Genomic DNA, 372 nt, shown 5'->3' with positions numbered 1-372 from the left:
GTTTTATTCAACGGGATCAGCCGGTGGCAAAATTTTTCTCTAAAACGGAAGATTCAGAAAAGTTTGAAAGGTATGTCTTGAAATGGGGAGGCGTGTCTGTTCATGTTGGCCTGCCAAAAAGTTTCTGGAAATTTTTAATCTTACTTCAATGGCAACTTAAATAATAATTAGGTTTTCCAAATTGTGACCGTTTGACAGTGACAATATCTCAAGTCATAAATAAAAAAAGTAAAATAAATAATTCAATCGTGACTCGCTTCTAAGCTTTAAAGATAATTTCATTGAAATATCAACATAAATGTAATTGTCTAAACTGGTCATTCATCAAGGTCATGTTAAGATTTCAAACACGCGTTGATGATATTTGTATTA

This window comes from Helobdella robusta, assembly GCF_000326865.2.
Source record: "Helobdella robusta unplaced genomic scaffold HELROscaffold_43, whole genome shotgun sequence".
NCBI classification, from domain to species: domain Eukaryota; kingdom Metazoa; phylum Annelida; class Clitellata; order Rhynchobdellida; family Glossiphoniidae; genus Helobdella; species Helobdella robusta.
Note: the sequence above shows the minus strand (reverse complement) of the source record.